At 45.1% G+C, this 23,352-nt stretch overlaps 1 long non-coding RNA gene across 1 annotated transcript; it reads right to left on the reverse strand.

Moving 5' to 3' along the window:
* Positions 1-316: 316 nt before the first annotated feature.
* LOC113957600 lies at positions 317-16,947 on the reverse strand. Its single transcript, XR_003531229.1, has 3 exons — positions 16,936-16,947; positions 12,192-12,197; positions 317-424 (listed from the first exon to the last, which is right to left on the reverse strand). It is a non-coding gene; the product is annotated as an uncharacterized LOC113957600 (long non-coding RNA).
* Positions 16,948-23,352: the final 6,405 nt, after the last annotated feature.

The following is a 23,352-nucleotide window of genomic DNA, read 5'->3' on the forward strand; positions in this document are numbered from 1 at the left end:
CCCAAGGGATGGAGCAGCTCTGGGAGCAGCAAAGGCTGAGGGAGCTGGGGCTGTTCAGCCTCCAGAGCAGAGCCTGAGAGGGGCCCTCCCCAGGGGGTGTCAGGGGCTGCAGGGAGGGGGCAGAGGCTGGAGCAGGCTCTGCTCGGGGGGGCCCAGCAATGGCCCAAGAGGAACGGGCAGGAACTGATGCCCAGGAAGTTGCAGCTGGACAGGAGGAAGAACTTCTTTGCTGGGCAGTGACCCAGCCCTGGAGAGAGAGCAGAGAGGGTGTGGAGTCTCCTGACTGGAGATCTTGCAGAGCTGTGTGGACACAATCCTGTGCCATGTGCTCTGGGATGGCCCTGCTGGAGCAGTGAGGTGGGACCAGATGAGCCACTGTGGGCCCTTCCAGCCTCACCCACTCTGAGATTCTGTGTTTCTGTGACTCTTCTTGGTGGCTTCTTGTCAGGCAAATGGGCTCCTTTTCTGTCTGTCCATATCTCTGTCCACCACTCTGTCTGTGATGCTGCTGACACCATGGTCATGTCCCCTGTACAGAGGTAATGGCAATAGCAGAGTGTCTCACCAACAGTGTAGATATTTTTTCATGTTTTGTCTATAATAGAAAGAAACTCTGGAAAACCTGATTACGATGTCATGTCTGAACACTGTCGTTGTTCAGGATGAAGCAAAGGGTGCAGGAAAGTTAGGCTAATAATGTAGATGTCCACAAATAGTCATTTTACATGACAAATCAATGTTTCAACCTTTCTGCATTTGTTTTCTGTCAACATTAAAGTGACTGAGTTTTACTGAAAAAAAAGCATATAAAAAGTTCATTTCAAAATCATAACAGGAATATTCACAGAAAATGTATTTTAAATTCCATACACCAGATACATCTTGGAAGCAGGAATTTGCTCCTCTAACCGAGGACATCTTGTGACTAACATGACCAGTCACCACAAAACAACATAGCAAAGATATTAATGAATAATCCACATGGATTAATTCAAGAATGCATCTGCTCAATAGTTTATGGAAGTCAAAAGCAAACATTTTGTGAACAGAAATAAGTGATCACGTTCTCTAAATAGAGAGCACACAGCTGCTGCTGCTGCACATTGCCCCGTCTCCTCTGGGATTTGCTGGCATCTCCCCATGTTAAACACCAGAAGTTCCCTGATCACCATTCAAAAAAGTTCATGGATTGGTCCCTGTTTCTGGAACTGTCCTGAACATTTACTGTGTTATTTTTTACCGTCTACTCTGGGTCAGGTGGTAAAAGTGGAAGACTCATCAAGAGGAGTATCACTGGATGCTTTCCCGAGCAAAAATCCAACCTCTGAGTCTTAGAAATCAAAATAAGCAGATGAGAGTTTTGTTATTTGGGTTTGTTATTTGGTTTTGTTCATCTTTTTAAATGGTTTCTGCTAGTGGGTCTCACCAGCAAGCAGCCACTGTATCTTCAAACAAGCAGTAAGTATCTTCAGGAATTGTAGTTACCTGTGTGAGCTGAGGATCCATGCAAGATTATTTTCCCTGTAAGGTGAGACTGCATAAGCCGACATGTTCAAAAGGAAGATAGTTCGTTTGTTTGTCTGCAAATATGATTAAACTTTGGACCTTCCACAGAGCTGTATGGAGGTCAAAAAAAAAATAAATAGGTTCAGTAACATAGTTCCCAAAGATGAAGGCTTTACCCACACTAGGCAGGATGGCTAACACTGCTACATCAACATCTTGAGGTAAATTAAAATTAAAAGCAGTGCCTTAAGCACCTTGCATTCCATGGAAAAGAGTTCTCAGCCCTCAAATCTTGAACCTTGACCTCTATAATACTGGGAGAATGATCAATCCTCTGCTCCTGGCATACATTGATACCATTGATTATTCCTGCCTCTTGCTGCTCAACATTCACTGATGATTATTCACTTCTCACTCACTCTTTCAAAATGAACCTTTAAAACTCAAAGGCCACCCATCACCTGAACCACAGAGGGAGTCAAAGGCCTGCAAGGACTATCAGTATGTTGTTTTTCATTCTCAGAAGGAAAGGCAAAGCACCCTCAAAACCTTACAACGCTCTACCTCCACTCCCACCCCACCTGGCATCTACACTCCTCCAGTCGCTCCAAAGGTGCAATATAGAAAATTATTTACATATATCACAGAGGAAGAGGAGACAGAAAATATTTAGCAATTGTCAACTTATTGCAGCCGTTAATAGATACACTGAAATTGTTAACTGAGGGGAGGTACATCATTGTGAAATAAAAGTGCTATTGCTGATTGTGAGCTGAATCTCTTTGTGAGGTAACAGAAGCGCTTTCATGGATATTTAGATCAGATGCAAGATCTGCACTGCTTATCTGGCATTAGATTGTCTTATTTCGTTACTCGTTGTTGAACCAACCAGATGAAAGGATGAGAAGTAATTTTCGCTGGTGTGCACTTTTTTTCCTCCTATGACCAATATTTAAGAAATTACTTATGGCAGAAATATCACCATCCAGCAGATGGTTATGAATATAATTTCTTGTAAATTATTTTTCAAATCCTTAGTCTTTACTTCCTCCTAAGTCTTTGTCTGACTGCGTGACTTTGATAAAGCTTCACAAATATGCTGAAAACTTGTCTTCTTTTTCTATTCCTTTTCAAGTTTATTTTTTAGGGTGGGAAAAAAAGGGGCTGGATCATTTTTATTAGAATCTTCTTGGCATTAAATACTGTAGTTAAATAATCTTTTGGTGTCAACACACAAAGGGTAAAATCCTTTCAAGGAAATTATGCTTTTGATTTTGGTGAGATGAGTTGGGTTTTTTTTTTAGTCTTTATAATCTCCCCTCACAGGGTGTAAAATTGTAAGAAGATCTCACTCTGTGTGTGAAGAATTATTCAAATGCACACCACTTCACTTAGCAAATAAGTTTTGTTAAACATTTTTGGTCCCTCTCTGAGTTATTTTATTCCCAACAAAGATGCGAAGACCCAAGAAAAAGAAAGCTTTTCCCGTGAGAATTGCTTACTGCTTGAGTGCAGTCTCCTGAAGGTGTATAAATAAATTGCAAGAGGGATTTTTTTATTCTCTTGGTAGTATTTCCAAGTAATTTATCTTTTGATCTTTCAACTCGAGAAACAACTTCATGCACTAAAGTCAGAGGTGAATCATAGGAAAGTTGGGATTTGGAATGCTTGAACCCTTTCTTGCAACTTTCACAAACTGGCAATAGTTCCTTTAGAGAACTTGTAATGTGACTTATGTGGCCGATGTAAAATGTGTACGACCTGAAAGGGAAATGAGGCAGGAAAATATGAATCCCAGATAACAGCAAACAATTTGCAGGTGAGCTACTTGACCTTATGCTTACTGGAACAAATAATGGGCAAGCAACTGAATGGATGCAATTTGTAAATCAAGTGCTTTTCACTGATAAATGCTGGGGATTCCACTGTCACTTTGGTGTTCCTGATTTCCCATCTACCTGTCCTTCGGTGGTCTTGCATAACCTGTCCAGTCTCGTATTTCTACATCTCTCTCTCCTGTACTTTGCTGGATAATTGCCAACACCACAAGCTCATAGAATTTCTTCAGTCACTCCACTCTCCTGTCAGGAACTCACCCAACAACTGTAAATCATTGCCTTTCACAATACAAGCTACTGTCCCTGCTGGCATTAGCTTGTTCCCTTCCTATTCCTGTCACCCAGTCACATCTTCAACCACATTTCTGTGCATAAGCCTGTACTCTCTTCTCTGGTGAAACTCCATCTAAGGATCGTTGTGGTTCTCTCCTCTCAGACACAAGGTGTGACCTGCTGCCAAATCAAATGCTCTTCCAACAGAATCCCCTGTCCCCTGCATAGGCTGGGTGGTACCTCTGTGTAGGGCCTCTGTCCAAAGAACTCATCCAACACTGCACTGGACCAACTAATTACCTAAATGAGAAAACAGCAAGACTGCCCTTCAGCACGAGGCAGTGTGGGATGGAGTGCCAGGGCTGGACTGTCTCATTGCTGCAGTTTGGCACTGGAGCTAACACAGAACTGAGGAAACTAAATCAACCCGAGAGCCAGCGGGGACCTACTTGTAACAGCACTGGAAGTTCTATCACAACTCTTACAGCTTCTGATGAGTAAGATGATGAAGGGACTGGAATACCTCTTTTACAAGGAAAAAAAACCCAAACCAAAAAAAACAACCAAAAAACCCCAAATCAAACAGGATGACATCCATCCCTTTGCTATAGCTATGGATGTGGTTAAGTTTCTATGTTTATTTTTGCTCTCATATGCTACGAACTTCTCCATCTGAATTTTAATGACCATGAACAGTGCTGGGCTATGAATTCTGAAGCACTGAATGTACATATAAAACATATTTAACTGGTTTCACCCACAACTCACTTCACTCAGACTGTGAGTGAGGACAAGGTACCAAATGAAGCATTACTCCTGATGAAATGGCAGTCAGTGCAATGTTTGGGATGGTCCTTGGGCATCAAGAGGAGCCCACCAGCCCATCAGGAACCTACCTGGATAGCACCATGAAGTCACAGGCCAGCAGGAATGGACAGTGGCCTCATGATGTAGGAGACAGACTTGCAGTTTTCTCCAGCCCCTGCAGTTCTGTTGGCAGTCACAGGCAGCAGCAGTGCTTTGCAGAAGGTGGGTTAACCCTCAAACCCTGAGGGAGGCTGAGTCCCCTCTGGGGGTGCCAGCTGTGGAGGGAATCCAAACAATTCATTCAGACTGATTTCTTAACTTTCAGATTTCTAAAGTGAGGGGAGGTAGATCCCACTCTTTTTGTCTTTCTGCACCAAAACCTGGAAAGGGATACAAACGAAACGCTCTGGGAGGAAGGATGTGAGTGAGGAGCTGGCTTGGAAGGCACAACACCTGGTTTTTGTTGCTGGATCTGCCACTGGCTCCTTTCAACAAGCTGCACTCTCATGGTGCCTAAACACTGTGTAAATGGAATAAAGAGAATTTTCTTGTCTCTTGGAATTATAAGGTCTTCACTGTAAGGGTATGTGTGACACCTTGGAAGTGCTGAGTATTACAGTAAGACAAAAACCCCCACACTTTAGAAAAAGTTTTCATGATTGTGAGAATCAGAAGGACAGAAAAGATAAGGAACCAAGGGTGCGCAAAGAAAAATGAGAGTCAAAGTCTTGTCCTAATTCAGCAGTTCAGAAACTGGCAAAAGGCAAAGAAACGAAACCTGTCACTATTCCACCACTCCCCCACAGTCCATATGTGTGAGCTGCACAGTGACCCTCTTGCAGCTCTTTCAAGTCCATGATCTCATTTGTAGCTTATAATTTGGGTCTTGTTAAGATCTTTATTATCTCAAGCTTCTTTGCTCAGTTTCTTTTCTGAAAAGAAATTCGGAACAGAAGAGTAGGGATGAGACACCTGACACTCCAGGAGCTGAGACAGCTGCTCGAGCCATAGCTGTGCCACGGACAGGGATGGACCCTGTGTCTGCTGCACGTGTACTTCCCCCAGGTAGCTGAGATTCTGCTGCCTGCACCTGTACTTCAAGTCACCATTGAATGGGGTAACCCAAAGATAATGTGACTTTTAAAGCACTTTTCTGCTATACCTTTGACCTATACCCATATTCATCTATAAACCACTGTACTTTCCACATTTGGCTTGTCTTGATCTCCACATTGCTACTGAATCGATGTCTGATGACCTCTGGTTACCCTCCTCTGAGTCATCCCCACATTCTCTGGGCTACTTAGAAACTGGGTGGAATATTGTTTAAGTTGGAACTAAATAACACAAATATTATGTATAGAAAAATTGGGCTACAACTATTTCTACTTCTTTACTGGATTTTCAGAGGAGTTCAAGAGTTAATTTTAAAGGCAGCAGCAATTCTGTCCTTGCTTTAAAAGACCCCAGACCAACAGTTGCGCGTTCTCTCTCCACGACCGGTGCGTCGAGTGCACAGATTTGTTACAGCTCTTTGCTGGAGAACAGAACTGTTCAGCTCCAGCTTCCCAGGTCTGCTCCTCAGTGAGTCAGAGAGCCAACCTGGGGGGGAGTTTGCACTGAATTCAGAACGGGGGAGCCTCAGATGTTCAGAGTAACCCAGTGGGAAAAAGCCAGTGCTGGCATGGGAGTCACCATCCAGCCCTCTGCTTAATGGATTCCGTATTTGTTTTCTTTAGTTATTTTATTAAAGAGGAAAAAGATTCAGGGTGCAATTTGGTATTATTCAGTGATATTCACCATTCTCTTGCCATCAATCCCTTTTTCCACGTTGTTGCTATTTTGAAACAGTGAAGAAGAATGGCTTTCAGATCTACCTTTGCTTATAAGCTGACACCTTAGTTTGGTTCTTTCCAGGGAAAATTAAATCCAGGGACCATTTTCCTGATATCTTTGTCTTGTTAGAGAAGGAGTTTCTATTTTGATTTGTTGTTACCAAACCTAGAGCTGAAAGTAATGTCTCCAACAAGGGCTGTGAGCAATGGTTCTAACAAGGGCTGTCCTTTCAAAGGTGACCTGTCCGTGTGAGGACACAGTGCCCACAGTACTGAGCTGGGACCTGGGACCACAAGGGAACCACTGTTGGCTCTCAGGCACATGGGGTGACTCTTGGGCATGGTCCTGTGCAGGGCCAGGAGTTGGACTCAATGAACCTTGTCGGTCCCTTCCAACTCAGCATATTCTGTGATTCTGTGATTCTGTGAAGTGGAACCAATGTGAATCAAGAAGAGGGTCAGTGTAAGCAAACCCTACACAAAAAGAGGATTGCTTAAAATACTTAAAATCTATTCCAATTATCTCCTCAGATGCTAATTAAGCTCTCTGCTGATTTCTGTTGCTACAACTTTTGTGGACTTTCTTAACAATGAAGTTGTGGGCAGAGATTCCCTGGAGCTTGTACCAAGACTCAAAACATTTTCAAATCAAACTGGCAACACCAGTGAAGACTCAAAGACAAGAAATAGGAATTTCCTGAGCTAGAGCAACAGGGAGCAGAAACTGCAGTGTGATGCTCACCTTTCAGTGGTTTGGTTAGTTATGAGAATTTGACTTTTCAGTGAGATGAACTTTCAAGATTTCAGTTTCAGAGACAGCGAGAAGAACTTCCAGACTGAAATCTTCATCGTTGCATGTGCAGAGTAACGTGACCTGCATTACTCAGTTTATTTTTAGAATAAATAGCTGTTTTCCTGTTTCCATCTTAGCAAAGCCACTGAGAAATTCTGCTTTTCCTGTGGAGGGTACCTTTCATAAAATCCTTATGGTAACACCTAAATATTCTTATTACCTTCATAACTTCAAGAAGCCAAAATTTCACCCACAAGGACTGCAGGCAGTACTGTCTAGGTGGGGCAATGCTCCTTTCTGTAGACTGGAATATTTTAAAAGTCTCATCTTTAATCTCCTAAAGAACAAAGCAGCCAAAAATTAAATAAGTAAAACTGATGAATACTTTTCCAAATGCTTTTAATACTGCTGTTGAGAAAGGGAGGGTGTTGGGCATGATTGGTAATAGTAGGTAAAGAAACAAGTCTTTGCTTCAAAGAATAATTTTTTACACTATGATCAATTAGAATGACATGGTGAGATGGGGACGGATGCTCAGCCTTGTCTGTGGGATCCAAACATCAGGAGCTGAACGCAGTCACTCCCAGATCCACAGCGGTAGTTTCACCTCGTAAAGAGTATTTGTCTACTGACACTATCTGCTAGAAATTCATCACAATATTTAGACTGGATCCTAAAACAAAATTGAAATTTCCACAGAATACTGTGTTACCTAGAATAACACTCCCTGTGCCAGGCAAAAAATAACCATACATTATAACTATGTATTATTCAGATCACCTAGTAATGTTGTTTAAGTACAAATACCGGAGAGTTCCATTCAGTAAAAGGGAGGTTATATTCTGCTTTGGGAGGATCAATCTGTAGCAAGCAGCTTGAGGTTTTTCTTTTTTATCTCAGTGTTTTCCCACTCATTATTTCCTTCTCTTTGAATGAAACCAAGTTGACAAATTGGCCTGCTCCTATCCAAGCCACATGCTGCTTGACTTCACGGCACTTGTGGTTTTAGGGGATTCATTGTTTGCAGAGAATATCTTTTGCCGGGAAGATCAGACTTCTGATGCAATCCCATGAAAGCCACAAACCACCTCCCTGTTCAAACCTTCAGGGTTGGGGTAATTTTTCTCTTTTTGCTGAATTCTTGGCAAATGTTTCAGATCACAGGCCCTGACTAGAATCCTGAAGAAACCTGAAAAATTTGTTTGGCAGAAGCTCTGGAGGTTGTTCTGCTTAATCTGCAGAAGGTTCATTTCAGATCCTTTGCTACTGTGGAAAATGGCTTTCCTCTTAATTGGGGTCCCCACCCCTCTCACCAGGGATACACTTGTGAGGAATGAAAATAGATGTGTGCCTGGAATATCTGAGAAGTCCAAGAATAATTCTTACCACCTGTATCAAGTACATTCCTCTTCAGATCACTTAAAAATCAAAGAGGCACCTAGTTCTCTTTCCAAAGTACCAAACTGAGTTTAAATGTAGAAAGTTTTATATTCCCCAATAAGGCTGGTTGTAGCTGTTCCAACTTGACCCCACCGATTGCAAAGATGCTCCATGTTTACCAGAGGAATCAAAGTGTCTTTATGCCAACATCAGAGATGTGGGACAACTTTCACTCCTGAAATCGTGTAGCACACCCCACCTTATCCCTGGTGTTTGGATGGCAGTTCACTTCTGGATGTAAAGCTGCAATGTAGAACAGGACTTTGCTTTTAATTGGTGCCTGGAATCAGCAGCCAACAGGGATTTTCACACCATGATCTGTGTCCTTCCTAGACATTTCTGGGAAAAGGTGTCAGGTACTGATGAATGCAGCTATCTAAGGAAATACAATCATAGAACCACAGAAAGATTTGGGTTGGAAGTGGCCTGAAAGATCATCTCATTCCACCGCCCGCCGTGGGCAGGGACACCTTCCACTAACCCAGGTTGCTCCAAGCCCTGTCCAGCCTGGCCTTGGACACTTCCAGGGATCCAGGGGCAGCCACAGCTTCTCTGGGCAACCTGTGCCAGGGCCTCACCACTCTCACAGGGAAGAGTTTCTTCCCAATATCCCATCTAACCCTACCCTCTGGCAGTTTGAAGCCATTCCCCCTTGTCCTGGCACAACATGCGCTTGTAAACAGTCTCTCTCCATCTCCTTATGAATTTGATTATTGTCCCTACATAAACAAGGTGGTTATATTTTGATTCCTTTTTATTATTCTAGTATTCAAGGAACTCATTTATCTAGTCAGGTAGAAGAAACAAATCCAGTATTGTTCAAGAAATCAGCCATATGCAAGAGATAACAAATAACACATGACAGAGCTCCCCCCTAATGAATAACTGTGAGCAGGGGGTGCATTAGCACACACTCTCTTGAAAAATGTCATCCCAGCAGTAGAAACAAAAAGCTCTTCAGAAATCATTTGCTACCCAGGAACAAGAAATTATAAATGTGGATCTATAGCATTTTAAGAAATAGCCTGACACCATGTAAAATCTCCCAAAACTCCTGTTCTCCCCACCCAGATTTTAATTTCCCAAGCTCTTCCTGACATTCATTGTAAGAAACTGCATTGGAGAGAGGGTTCAGTGAACAAATCCAGAATAATGGCATGTGTGAAAAGCTACTTCACAGCATGGCATTGTTCCAAAGTTACATATGGAAATTAATATCCTAGTTAATAAGGGTTCATGAAGCACAAAATATTAAAGGTAGACAGAAATAACTGGAGTGCTTCTAGGACATGACACACTCAGGGCACAGAAATTGGCAAAGATGTGGTAGATGTACAAAAATATTTAGAAAATTTTCCAGTCTCTCCAGTCCAATCTTCTGTGTGAGGGTTATATGTAAGTGTCTCACAGCACTCAAAGCCAATTTACAATGATGTGATAAACCAAGTACCAAATCCACTCTGTCTCTCCATCTTCAGCATTCTTAGACGCTGAGGAAGCAAAGAAACCAAAGGGAAGTAAACTGATAAACATGCCAGAAAAAAATTTTTGAGGGCTCGTAATTCAGATCTAGTGAAAAAATTCTTTTTCATCCCTGTTTTCTAGTTTCCACCAAGAGGTACAACACTCTGTAAGTTTGAACAGACTTGGCTGAGCAAACCCTGAGCCAGGCAACTGCTGGCCTTCCACTGGGAACACACCAAACAGGTTACTGGAGCTCTCAGTTTCTTGTGTACCCTTGTTCTGGCTGGTTTTCCCTGTAAGAGGAGCAATGCCAATTTTTACAATAGGAGGATTTAGCCCAGACAACTTCAAAATGAAAGATAGAGCCAGATTGTTTGGGGTTTTGTTTGTTTGTTTTGGTGTTGAATTTGTCATAGACTGATCATGGAAATTGTTAATTCTGTAAAGCTTTGAGAAAGCTGCAGTTAGAATAAAGAAATCCTACAGCTGCTCCCAGGAGTCAAACCAAAGAACCAGAACTATCCTTCAGTGGCAGCTATGGTATCTGCCCAGTAAAAATTATATTAGACAAGCTAAAATCATGACTAAGAAGAGACTAAAATCACAAACATGTTATATGTACAAATATTAATCCCATGGTATAATCCATCTTCCAATTTTGGATGTGCTTTGCCAAAGCCCCTTGAGGCAGGAAGGCTTTTGAGCAGTTGCCCAGTCAAGGTTTCCACCCAGCACTTGGACCACAGCAGAGACAACACATGACCATGGCTGGGGAAAGAGATGATGGGAAATGAGAGGTACAACAATCCCAGCCCACTGCCTTTAAAATCTCTGTAAGGGCAGAAGAGCTGTGAACAGCAAAACTGTATTAGCCAATGGTAAGGCAAAGGAGTCAGAGCTGTAATCAAACAGCAGTGTTTGAGTCACTGGCACCAAACCTGAACAAAGGAAATGTCCTTAGAGGGTGGTCAGGAAAGCTGAGGCTGGAATTCTGAGCTCAGTACCTGTCATCAGTGGCTCCCCTTGAGCCTGAGCATGAAACCCTCAACTCCATGCCCTGGTCTTCAAGAGTCACACAAGGCTAGAACTGATCTTATGAGATCTGTGAGGCACACGAGCATCAAAATGCAGCGGTTTCTTTGTCATACTGGTGATGCCAGCCCTGGATTAGCTGGATTGGTGTTACCTTCTCTCCTGCTCAGTGGGTTAAATGCACCAGGTTCATGGTAGGAGACACTAAACCTCACAGAACTCGGTTCCTGTAACGGACACCAACTAAACCTTTGTTATTTACACAACTTTCTATTTTCTTTGAAAGTTTGGCTGCTTCCAGACAGATCTCACAATAAGAATTTTTAAAGCCTCTTCTCATGTCCATTACTCATTCACCAGTCTTGAGAACTCTACAGTATGTCCTACATCATCAGTGTCCTCACTGTCCAAGATCTGAACATGTCTCCTGAGAGATGACAGGAATTTCTGGGTAGCTGAGTGTTTCCCCTCTCTCTCAGAGCCTTTCAGAAGAGAAGAGTGCAAAAAGTTTGCATTTGAAAAGGAGACTGGACATCGTTATGGAAAAGAAACCCATGGAGAACTGGTGGATACGCAGCGCATTCCAGCAAGATGCTGCAGCTGAAGTTGTAAGAGCACGGGAGGAAGTGATGTGTCTTGATACTCCTCTTCAACTCTTCTTAAAGTTCAGCTTTGAAGAAAGGGACTTTGGTCTGATGTGAAATGAGCAGAAAGAACACATTCATATGTTCTTAGGCTGCTTCCTCAGCTCCTTAAGATAGGGCTATGAGGAGGCAGCAGTCATTAACCTGCCCACCATCTTATTTGATGTGCAGAGGCCACCAAGTCATCAAGAAATGCTACCAAGAGCTTTCCCAGAAGAAGGAATCACAGAATTACAGAATCACAGAACATGCTGAGTTGGAAGGGACCCAGAAGGATCATCCAGTCCAACCCCTGGCCCTGCACAGGACCATCCCCAAGAGTCACCCCCTGTGCCCCAGAGGATCAGCCAAACCCTCCTGCAGCTCTGGCAGCCTTGGGGTTGTGCCCACTGCCCTGGGGAGCCTGGGCAGTGCCCAACCAGCCTCTGGGGGAAGAACCTTTTGCTGAGACCCAACCTGAGCCTGCCCTGACACAGCTCCAGCCATTCCCTGGCTGCTGTCCCTGGTCCCCCCAGAGCAGAGCTCAGTCCCTGCCCCTCCTCTGCCCCTGCCCAGGCACTTGGAACTGCACTGAGGCCTCCCCTCAGTCTCCTCTGCTCCAGCTGAACACACCAAGTGCCCTCAGCTGCTCCTCATATGGCTTCAAATCAAGGCCTCAAGTTTGTCCCACCACAGAGACAGTAAAATACACCCTTTGAGGAGCTCATTCTGTGAACTCTCGTTCAACACTTTTTGGCCAAGGACTCCCTGTATTTAGGGCTCATAGTGTGATTACTGTGTTTGGCAAAAATTTCCAAGCTATAATAAAACCCAATACACTTAACTAAAAGAATGCTATTACTACTAATAGTGTAGAACAATGTTAATAAAAATGAGTAGAAAGTATTTAGAATTAGTGTCATACTAATTTTTGAATGTATGTATGGCCAGTCTTTGCGAATGAAGATTTGGGAAAGGTCTTTACCCTTCCAGCCTGCGCAGTGGATTTTTTAGGTGAGACACAGTGTGCGCTGAGCTGAGCCCACCCTTTAATCCTAAGGTTCATCTGCCGGGGCCGAGCGAGCTCGGACAGTGGCAGTGAGGTCCTCAGGACGTAGGTTTGTTTAGAGTGACCTTCTCTTAGATGGATGGCCTTACAGGGCTGACGAGCTCCATCTGCCCGGGGGAGTTTCCCTGACCAGGAATCGAACCCAGGCCACGGCGGTGAGAGCGCCGCATCCTAACCACTAGACCACCAGGGGTCCCCAATTATTGAATAAAGCTTGGCTAAACAGCTTTTAGGAAGAAGGACTATAATAAAACTTTTCCAAATATGCCTATAGGGTCAGCTTAGATTTTTCAGGCTTGAACTGAATTATTTGGGGTGGGAAATTGTTTTAAACCTAACCCAGTTTCTTTATTTCATTCCCAGTATGCATTTTGTGAAATGATTCTTCACTTGGGAATGCTACCCTGGATGCACCATCATGGCACTTCAGGTGCTGTCTGTGACTGGGCATTGCTGTGGACAGAGCTGAGGTTCCCCCCAGCTGTCACAGGGTCAAATCAAACTCAAATACTTAAATTCACCATCCCAAGTCTCCTAAATAATGCCTGGAACTCTGGAACATTTGTATCAAAAAATAGTGTGGCAGCAGGGCCAGGGCAGGGACTGTCCCTGTGCTGGCCCTGCAGAGGCCCCTCCAGGGCTGTGTCCAGTTCTGGGCCCTCATGGAAGAGAGACATGGAGGGGTTGGAGCGTGTGCAGGGAAGGGAACGGAGCTGGGGAAAGGGCTGGAGCAGCAGGAGCAGCTGAGGGAGCTGGGGGGGCTCAGCCTGAGAAAAGGAGGCTCAGGGGGGACCTTCTGGCTCTGCAACCTCCTGACAGGAGGGGGGAGCCGGGGGGGGTCGGGCTCTGCTGCCAGGGAACAAGGGACAGGAGGAGAGGGAACGGCCTCCAGCTGTGCCAGGGGAGGGTCAGGTTGGACCTCAGGAGGAATTTCTGCCTGGAAAGGGTGGTCAGGCACTAGAAGGGGCTGCCCAGGGAGGTGGTGGATTCCTCACCCTGGGAGATGTCCCGGGAAGGCCTGGCCATGGCACTGAGTGCTCTGGGCTGGGGGACAAGATGGGGATGGGGCACAGGGTGTACTTGATGGGCTGGGAGGGCTTTTCCAACCAAATGATTCTGTAAATCTAAGTTAATCCATATGAAATGCTGCAATGTGTCTGCATCTGAGAGACATTTTACTTCTGCTAGAGCTAAAAACCAGACAGACCTGGGTCCAGCTGAGTCAACTCACCCAACCCAATCATCCCTAATTCTTCCAATGGCCCTATAGTAGAAAGCAGCATTTTTGTAAGCAAATGTGCTCAACAGACTCTTTCGTGCTTCTTACTCTGAAGCTGCTTTTTACTTCACCGCTAAAGCTCAACAGGTCCAACATCCGTGAATCAAAATCTCAGATAGAGTCAGTGTATTAGATCAGGCTCAAATGTTTTACCAGCTTCTGAGAACAAAACAAGCAACAGCAACCATGGAGGGACACAGGTGCCATTTTCATGGCAAAAGGGCTCATGTTAAAGGGCCCATTCCTCTCTGATAACTTAATAAATGCTAATAATAACCATTATGCAACACCAAAATGTCATAGAAAACAAGTTGTTTTACTAAATGAAAAATGTTGGAATTCAACTGCTTTCCATTTTTTGGTTGGACATTTCTTGCTGCTAAGGAATTTGTTTCCTTGTTTTCCAACTCAATGTTCCTTGTTTTCAATGTGAGGTACCTTCAAGCAGATTGAGGATGAGATGCAACACTTGGTTTCTTTTTATTGGGGAACAAAATACCTTGGGGTTTTTGTTGAGTTTGGGTTGGTTGGTTAGTTGGTTTTTGTTTTATTTTTTTCAGAAACAAGTCTTTGTAACTTAAAATAAAAGTACATTCTAAACTTGTTTGGAGAAGTTTTTTTCTCCCTCCAACCTTGTACCGTGGAGAAGATGGCATTTATCAAGAGTACTTACAGCTGAAGGGAGAGAGGGTGGAGGTGTGAAGACATAGAAGAAGTGAAATGAGGGAAAGCAATCTTTCTAATGCATCCAAAGGCCTCCAATTCTCACGTTTAATTTTCCTATGTTCCATCTCTTCTTCATATGCAGCTCTATTCCCATGTTCACTTATTTATTTAGTGTGCCACTGCTCAAACTGTGTATTTAATCACGTGAAATGAAGCAGGCTGTCATTCCTCCTTGTCATGGATGCTACTGGGCAGGAAAACAGGGATACAGTGCAAGTGATATGGCTGTTGGACTGGTGTTTCTACCACCACTATGCTTGCCAGTTCCATCAGTATTGTTCAAATATCATCATGTGTTAGGAAGGACATAGGACACATAACAGAATCACAATCCCAGGCTGGTTTGGATTGGAAGGGACCTTAAAGCTCATCTGGTTCCACCCCCTGCCATGGGCAGGGACACCTTCCACTAGCCCAGGTTGCTCCAAGCCCTGTCCAACCTGGCCTTGGACACTTCCAGGGATCCAGGGGTAGCCACAGCTTCTCTGGGCAACCTGTGCCAGGGCCTCGCCACCCTCACAGGGAAGAATTCTTTCCAATATCCAGCCTAAACCTACTCTCTTTCAACTTGAATCCATTCCTCCTTGCCCTGTCACTACATGATGTGTAAACAGCCTCTCTCCATCTTTCATGTCATCATGGCTGGGCTTCGCGAACGAAGATTTGGGGAGGGCTCTACCCACGTTTGTTGCAAGCACGTTGGTGGCTAAAAAGGCCAATATGAGATAGACACGTCCAGTTGCAAAAGGCACAACAGAAAGACTCCTTAGATGGTAAATTCTGCAAGGCATGATTCTTTTTGCATTGTCTTTTCTCCTCAAGGGTGATCCTGCTGCGCTCTCAAAAGCATCAGCAGTGTTATAGATGGTGTGTCTCCAGGCCTCCTGATTGGAGGCCAGAGTAGACCAGTTATAATGATCAATATGGCCGAGGCTGAGATGTTGTTTCAGGGAGTCCTTGTATCTTCTCTTTGGGGCTCCTCTCTTGCGGCAGCCGGTGGTAAGTTCACCATAAAGCAGGATCTTAGGGAGGGGGTGGTTGATCCTTCATCCTTGAGACGTGCCCTGCCCATCGCAGCTGTGTTCTCAGCAACATGGCCTCAATACTTTTGACTGCTGCTTATTCAAGAACAGATGTATTGGTCACATAATCTGACCAGTGGATGTTTAGGATTGTGCAGAGACAGTGTCGATGGAAGCGTTCTAGGAGTCGCAGGTGGTGGCGGTAGATGACCCATGATTCAGATCCGTATAAGAGAGTAGACAGCACTATGGCTCTGTAAACACTGATCTTTGTGCTTTTCTTCAAGTGTTTATTTCGCCAAACTCTTTTATGAAGCTTTCTGAAAGCTCTATATGTCTTTACTAACCTGTTGTCTATCTCTCCGTCAATCTTACCATCTGAGGAGATGAGGCTGTCTAGGTAATAAAACTGCTGGGCTGATTTGAGCTCTGATTTGCCAATGGTGATATGGGGATGAAGGAAGACTTCCTGAGGTGCTGGTTGATGTAGAACTGTCTTCTTTAAGCTGACTTCCAGCCCAAAGAGCTCAGCAGCGTCTGTGAAGCAGGATGTTAAACGCTGCAGAGCTGCTTCTGTGTGAGCGATGAGGGCGACATCATCAGCATAAAGCAGCTCCCAGAAAAGATGGTTTAAGGTCTTGGTGTGGGCCTTCAGTCGCCTTAGGTTGAAGAGGCTTCCATCAGTACGATATCGAATGTAGGTACCGTCCTGATCCTCGAGGTCTGCCGTGGCCCTTTGGAGCATCCTGCTGAAAAAGATTGTGAAGCAGGTTCGAGTGAGAACGCAGCCTTGTTTCACACCATTCTTAATTAGAAAGGGCTCAGAAAGTGCATTGCCATATCTGACTTGGCTGTGCTGATCCTCATAGAGTGAGATGATCATTTTAAGGAACTTGAGGGGGCAAGCTAAACGTTCCAAAATCTGCCAAAGACCTTTCCTACTCACAGTATCAAAAGCCTTGGTGAGGTCAACAAAGTTTACATAGAGACTTTTGTTCTGTTCCCTGCACTTCTCTTGCAGTTGTCTGAGAACAAATCCCATGTCTGTGGTGCTCCTGTTGGCTCTGAAACCACATTGGCTTTCAGGTAGAATTCCTTCTGCTATAGTGGGTATTAGTCTGTTCAAAAGTATTGCCAGGATTTTGCCAGCAATGGAGAGCAGAGTAATACCAAGATAATTTGAGCAGTCTGCTTTAGTACCTTTCTTCTTAAACATAGTGATGATGACAGCATCACGAAGGTCTGATGGTAGTTCGCCGAGCTCCCAACAGTGCACCACAAACTCGTGAAATTTAGCATGGAGTGCAAGGCCCCCATGTTTCCAGACTTTGGGTAGAATTCCATCAACCCCAGCTGCCTTGCCAATTTTCACCTGCTGTATGGCCTTGAGGGTTTCTCCTAAAGTGGGGGCAGTATCCAATTCGTATTTCACTGGTTGTTGTGTGATGGACTGAATTGCTGAATCTTGGACTACATGGTTGGTACTGAAAAGAGTCTGAAAGTGTTCAGACCATCGATTCAGAATAGAGGTTTTATCTGTTAGAAGCATTTGACCATCAGCGCTGAGTAGAGGGCTTTGGACCTGGTATGTAGGCCCGTATGCTGTTTTCAGGGCCTCATAGAATCCTTTGTGGTCACCCGTATCTGCACATAATTGAGTTTTTTCAGCTAGATCGATCCACCACTTGTTCTGGATGTCACGGAGTTTCTGTTGGAGCCTGCTGCATGTGAGACGAAAGCCTGCTTTTCTTGTGTGACAGGATGGCAGTGCAAGGTTTGCTTGTGGGCGGTTCTCTTCTTCCTCAACAATTCCTGGATCTCTTGATTGTTTTCATCAAACCAGTCCTTGTTCTTCTTGAGGGAGAACCCTAAGGATTCTTCAGAGGATTGCAGGATGCTGTTTTTAATATGGTGCCAAAGTGTTTCAGGAGAGGAATCTGCAGAATCTGTGGAATGGTTTTCGAGCCTAGTTTGAAGGTTTGCCTGGAATCTGTCTCTCACTGTGGCTGATCGGAGACTGTTAACTTGGAGTCTTCTCCTTAGGATACTACCCCTTTTAGGTTTGAACTCAAGATTGAAGTTGAGTTTACAGCGCACAAGTCGATGGTCTGTTTGGCATTCTACACTGGGCTTCAAGGGAGTATGATGGGCATCGTGGACATCTCTCCGTCGCACCAAGACATAATCAGTGAGGTGCCAATGTTTAGATCTGGGGTGCATCCAGGTTGTCTTCAGGCTATTTTACTGCTGAAAGATAGTATTAGTGATGGTGAGTCGTTGCTCTACAAAAAATTCTAGCAGAAGTTGACCATTATCGTTGCAGTTTCCAACACCATGCTTGCCTAATATTCCTTTCCATGCTTCAAAGTTCTTACCTACTCTGGTGTTGAAATCACCAAGGATAATGATCTTATCATCTGCAGGAACCTTTTGGGTAAGGCAGTGCAGGTCAGTGTAAAATTTATCTTTTTTGGCAGGGTCAGCTTGGAGAGTTGGGGCATATATACTAAAGAGGACAATGTGTTGCTTGTTGTGTAGTGGAAGGTGTAGGGAGATAATGCAGTCAGAGTGACCTGTCGGCAGATTTTTCAGTTTAGGAACAATAGAGGTTTTGATCATGAAGCCGACTCCTGAGAGATGCCTTTCAGTTCTGGGCTTACCTGACCAAAAGAGTGTGTAACCGGCACCATGTTCTCTGAGGCTGCCTTCCTTGTGAAGACGAACTTCACTGACAGCAGCAATTTTGATGTTGAGACGAGGCAGTTCATGGGGAATTAGGGCAGAGCGACACTCAGGACGTCTGCTATCCGCAGAATCAAGCATGGTTCTGATGTTCCAGCATGCAAGAGTCAGTTTGGTTACACCTTTGGAGGCAGGTGTGTGCCTTTGTCTTTTATCTTTGTGTGACCGCATTAGTAGAAGATGCCCGTTGGCCGTGGTTAACCAACCGGGTGAAGGGGGAGATGAGCTTTGGTTAGGCCACCTTTTCTAGGCCCCTCTCCGAGTGGAGCAAGCAGTGCTGTCCTTGAAAAGGCTGCTTGGTCATTTAGGGTGCTGTCCAAAGAGACTGTCATGTCCGGTCAGTCTCTAACGACCAATGCCCTGAACCACCTGCATGCAGGGTTGGGTCTGTGGCTTCCAGTGCACCTTTCACCTGCTGTTTCGACCCTCGCCTGTCGCTACAGGGCTTTGCAAATGTGAGTAAAGCCTTTGAGCCTGTGCAGTGGATTTTTTAGGTGAGATGCAGTATGCACGGAAGTGAACCCACCCTTTAATCCTAAGGTTCATCTGCCAGGGCCGAGCGAGCTTGGACGGTGGCAGCGAGGTCCTCAGGACGTAAGTTTAATTAGAGTGACCTTCTCTTAGATGGATGGCCTTACAGGGCTAAGCGAGCTCCATCTGCCCGGGTTTGGGATCAGAGTTGTCCTTCTTCTAGGATGACTGCCAGAAGGCTAACGAGCTCATCCTGCCCAAGAATGTGGTGTGTCTGGTCCTACGGTTTTGACCTGTCTGGCATGGGTGACCCTACCGAAGGCATGTGCCATCGCCAGCGTAGCTCACAACCACATAGGGGTACACAGGTTTCATTCCTATTAGAATGATTTGGGCATATCTTACATTTCCTACTTTGCTATCACCTGTCTATATACAATCTCCAGGAGATAACCAGGAGCAACCCTTTGTCCTGACCACCCTGTCAGGATGTAACAGAGCAAAGCAAATATACCCAGAACATGTCGAACCTGGGCAGTAGCCGCAGGTGAGCCAAAAACAAACAGACAAACCGTTCTGGCCCCCATACCCATCCAAGGCTGGGGTGCCTTTCAAGGCTGGCCGGGACCCCCAACATTCTAAATGAACCCATTATCCACCCTGACCTTATCCTTACCCCACTGTGCTGCCGCATATCTACAGGTGCACTACTCACCTGCAACATTTCATACTGGATTGCCACGCTCGCACTCACACCAGTCTGAGGACCCCCACGGCCTGCTCGACACCCTTCCCCTCCTCCAAACCTGGAACGTCAAACCTCTGTGTGCTCCGAAGTTCCCCATTCCTCTTCCACGGGGGTGCAGCACCCACACCGAGGCTCTGCCTCTTTCTCTCCTCTCTCCTGCCCGGGTCCCGGAGCCCGGTGGGCCGCAGGCACACGGGGGTGGCCCATCTTTCATGTAGGGTATCACAGAATCACAGAGTCACAGGATGTGCTGAGCTGGGAGGGACTCACAAGGATCATCCAGTCCAACCCCTGGCCCTGCACAGGACCATCCCCAAGAGTCACCCCCTGTGCCCCAGAGGATCAGCCAAACCCTCCTGGAGCTCTGGCAGCCTTGGGGCTGTGCCCACTGCCCTGGGGAGCCTGGGCAGTGCCCAACCAGCCTCTGGGGGAAGAACCTTTTGCTGAGACCCAACCTGAGCCTGCCCTGACACAGCTCCAGCCATTCCCTGGCTGCTGTCCCTGGTCCCCCCAGAGCAGAGCTCAGTCCCTGCCCCTCCTCTACCCCTGCCCAGGCAGCTGGAACTGCACTGAGGTCTCCCCTCAGTCTCCTCTGCTCCAGTTGAACACACCAAGTGCCTTCAGTGTCCTCCCACGGCTTCAAATCAAGGCCCTTCCCCACCTTCGTTGCCTCCTTTGGAGCTTAGTAGTTATGACATAAGCCACACAAATGTCACCTCTTCCTGAAGTCTTTTTAGATCTAGTCTTTCATACAAAGCTCCAGGTGACAGAGCCTACTCGAGCTGGACTTCCCTCCTCTTGGGTACAGCCTCTGAAGAACTGGCCTTCTCGGGCCCTGAGTTACACGCTGCCTAGTTGGAAGAAACTTCTTGGTTTTTTTTTTTATTTCTTTTTTAAAATTTATTTTTGGGGTTCTGTTGAGCTTCCAGAGGAGACAGAGAAAGCAGCTAGAGAGGAAGAGAGAAATACTGGCAGCAGCATGTGAACATTGTGCAAGAGTCGGTTTGTAGTTGGAGTCGGTTTGTAGCACAGACACCAAGCACCCCGTAAAATGTTTCAGATCTCCTGAACACAGCCCCAATAGGCTTTGAAGTGTTGACATCACATAAAATAAAATGCATCGCTGTCCAAATTATCGCATTGGTTTTTCCCCCTCTCCTCACTTTGATGACTTCTACAAAGCATTTTATATGGTTGAATAAATTTGAGTAACTCTTTACAAGTAAATCAAACCAAAATGATTTAAAAAAAAATGTTGGATGCTTGCTACTAAGCTCTTTTGAAAAAATAAATGTGTTTCCAAATACACTGCGTACAAGATGGTGTGATGCAGCCCGATTGGTAAACAGCCCCGGGGATGAATACCTCTCAAATGCACTGGGCTTTTTCATCCTCAGACAATCACTGCTTCCCAAATTAAAGATCACCTTGTTGATTAATTGACAGCCTCTCTTGAAAAATCATTTCTTTTTCCTCTGACTCACAGTTCTGCCTTTTTGTGCAAGTGACTGTGTGAGGTTTTCAAAAATAAAATTTGCAAATTAAGATTAATTTCTAGCGGGAACCTTGGCCAGATCTCCCTCTCTGTTGCAGCAGATGGACTTTTGTGTGAAATATTTTTCCTTAGTTGCTATAGAAACATGCCAACATATTTCTGCTTAAGTGATTTGCTGGAGAGCTGTTTGTTGTGTTGCGCAGCACTGACAGGAGTGAATCATTTTTAGTCCTCAGTCAAGGCTGATTAAAATCTGGTCTCTGGGTGTCTTACTGCTGCAGACTGCTACTTACAGGAGGGACATCCTGGTAAAGTCATTATAGCTGGGTCATTTTAAGCATACCTTGAAGTAAAACAGGCAGGTGGAAGGTTAAAGCTACAAAAATGACTAAAAACTGAGAAAAACTCAAGGCTTAAATACAACTGTATGTAAAGAAAAGGCAGAAAAGTTATGATGACCTTTAAAACCAGGATTTATAGGATAACTGGTTCTAGAAGCCAATTATGATGGAAACAACTCCCAAAAGACATTTTTACCTGCAAGGATAGATCACGTGCTTTTCAAAGAGATGTTGTTTGAAGGAATGAACCAAGTTCCTCCATGTCAGGCACTGGCAGGGACCCTGCCCACAGCAAACAGCAACAGGTCTGGTCCATGCAAGTCCCACATGACAAATACACAGCTCCGGGGAATCCCACCAGCGATGTGTTTTATATCAAATCAGTGTCAAAATACTTTGTTGTTCAGACTACAGAGAACTTAACCTCAAAGTATCAGGCTGAAGACGCTGGAGGCAGAGCTGCCTGTGCCCATGCTGCTCGCAGGGTCACAGAATCATGGAATGGTTTGAGTTGGAAGGGACATTAAAACTCACGTGGTTCCACCCCCTGCCACAGGCAGGGACACCTTCCACTAGCCAGGTTGCTCCAAGCCCCATCCAACCTGGCCTTGGACACTTCCAGGGATGGGGCAGCCACAGCTTCTCTGGGCAACCTGTGCCAGGGCCTCACAGGGAACAATTTTTTAAGCGAAAGCCAATGTGCAGGTCATAGGAATGATCCAAGCCTTTGTCCTTCTGTGACTATTTCTGTTCCAGGGCAGATAGAATAGATACAGCCTCGGAAACTGAAATAAAAACTCCTTGCCCCTCAGTTTCTAAGGAGCTGGTACTGGAGATCATTTCACCTCTTCTGCCACGGTCCTGCTGTGCCTCAGGGCTTCCTCTGGTAAAGCTCAGCAGAAGACACTGTCCCCACGCTGATGCTGTGGGCCCTCCTGATTCGAGTTTTCTGTGAGAAGCAGATGTAATCACACAGTGACTGGAGGCTCACAGCATTTCAGGAAGCTGCATTAAAACAAGCAAACCCTGAGATTAGACAGAGGAAGCAATTCCCAGTTTCCTCAGAAGCCAATCTGTGGATACGGCCATGTAATTAAATTGCTTGTTAAACCCAGAGATAAACTTCCCTGTTTTGGAAACCATCTGATGTAATTGAATGTTAAGAAGCATGTTTCTTAATAAACTTTTCTCCAGAGATGGCTACAAAGCCTTTTGTTAGCTAGCCTTGAGATCTACTGTGCAAAGTTAGCACTGGGCCCTACACTGGGGAGCCTTCAGAGGTGTTTATATCAACCTCTTTAACTGGCATTTACCCTCTGCTTTAACATTTTCCTAATTTCTGTCCCTATTTTTGAAGTACACTCCCACAGTGGCAGCTCTCCAACTCCTCTTACCTCCAAGAGAAGGGCAGGCTACCAGCTACCTTTATAGTTAAAGCCAAGTTTTTTGCTTGGACAGCTTACAGGGGATCTTAGTCGATGGAATAGTTGATTCTCTGCCCATGGCAAGCATGTGAGTCATCCCTCCAAAAAGTATAACCTTTGCTGTCCCTCACTGAGCCGTCTAGGAGGCCTGAAGGGCCAAAAGGCTGTCTGGATGTGTCCAATGTTATTTCAGCATGCCTAAAGCTTTAAGATTTAAAGGTAACTTGCAGGAGGTGGAGAACTAGGGACTTTCACCTAGAAGTAGTTTGGTTCTTGGTCCCATGAATGCCATCAAGTAAGCCCATGAAGTTATTAAGTAGATATTCTAGAAAACACAGGCAGAAGGAGCAAGCACTGCTCTCATTCAGGTTCCTTCACTGCCCAACTTGGAGTCCTCAAGGAGTTACTTGGATTTTCATCATGT

The sequence above is a fragment of the Corapipo altera genome, unplaced genomic scaffold, assembly GCF_003945725.1.
Source record: "Corapipo altera isolate COAL_440 unplaced genomic scaffold, ASM394572v1 111, whole genome shotgun sequence".
Classification (NCBI taxonomy): Eukaryota; Metazoa; Chordata; class Aves; order Passeriformes; family Pipridae; genus Corapipo; species Corapipo altera.